Here is a 1,253-nt window from a genome sequence, read left to right on the forward strand (position 1 = left end):
TCAGAAGCAGAGTATGAGGGTGTGCCACGCTAGTAGCTTGGCGAGCATTATAACGTGTGTTACAAAGTGACGCATGTTCGTCTTCGAAGTAAAAGCTGGACTACAATAGAGCTGTTTGAAATTGTTTGAGAACAGTGGTTTCTGTTGGAGATGATAAGTCCCTTTGGGGGGGGACTTGGGGCTTCTTCAATTTGTAAACCTGTAACATGCACAAAAAAAGATTATAAATGAAACGGGTAAGCCCAAAAGCATAATATGAGCACTTTAAAGCTGAATAAGTAATTACCCTGGGGTTTAAAAATGGATTCATATGTCACGCATGTCAGCTGCGGCGTGGCTACAGGACCAGGCTATATTTGAAGGCGTCATAGCTAAACTGTTACGCCTCAACACACAACTATACAGCCCCTTCGAAAACATTGTAACCAGACAAATGATCTGGCCCCTTAAGAGCAACATATGTTGAGGGTCAGACATGTTTAGTCTATTGACATGCTTTTATTTATAAAAAGTCAAATGCCTTCGATTGTATTATTGCATTCTCATAACGCTTTCTCACTTACAGTTTGGGCCTCATAAAACCCTAAAAAAAAGTCCTGAGTCATTATAGAATTAAGCAACAAAAAAGGATGGAAATAGCAACAAAAACGCTGTAAAAAATGACAAAAATGCTGGAAGATATGTAGAAAATGACTAAAAATGTGCCAAAAATGTGGCCAGGTGTTACGGGACAGAAGGACGGACTCAATTGAACAGCTCACAGTTAACACGTTTATTAGGGATAGAGAGGGTAGGGAGAGAGAAATGGGAGGCGGACGTTGGAACATTGGAGTGGAGGACCGGAGGGCAGATGAGAATTCAGGAACTGAGAGAAGAGGAGCGGCGGGGGACCGAGGAGCCCCGGCTGGGGAGCGGGGAGGAGACACAGTCCCACGGAGGAGAGGAGGAGAGGAGGGAATGCTGGAGAAGAGCGGCCGAAGAGGAGATGCTGACACGAGGAGTCGAGATGAGGAGGGGGCGCCGAGGGAGAGGGTCCGGGGTCTTAAGCCAGCTGACCGGAGGAGTGGGTAACTGAAAGGAGAGCACAAGGAAGGTAAATACATGAAACGGGCACAAGGAAAACACTAGGAAAAATAAGTATAAGAGTAAAATAAGAGCTTTTCTGATGCAGTTTCACCAAGGTAGCGGAAGCAACGATCAGCTGAATAATGAGAGCAGGACCGGGGTAGATATACTGTGGCTGATGTAGATTG

This window comes from Etheostoma spectabile, chromosome 10, assembly GCF_008692095.1.
Source record: "Etheostoma spectabile isolate EspeVRDwgs_2016 chromosome 10, UIUC_Espe_1.0, whole genome shotgun sequence".
NCBI lineage: Eukaryota > Metazoa > Chordata > Actinopteri > Perciformes > Percidae > Etheostoma > Etheostoma spectabile.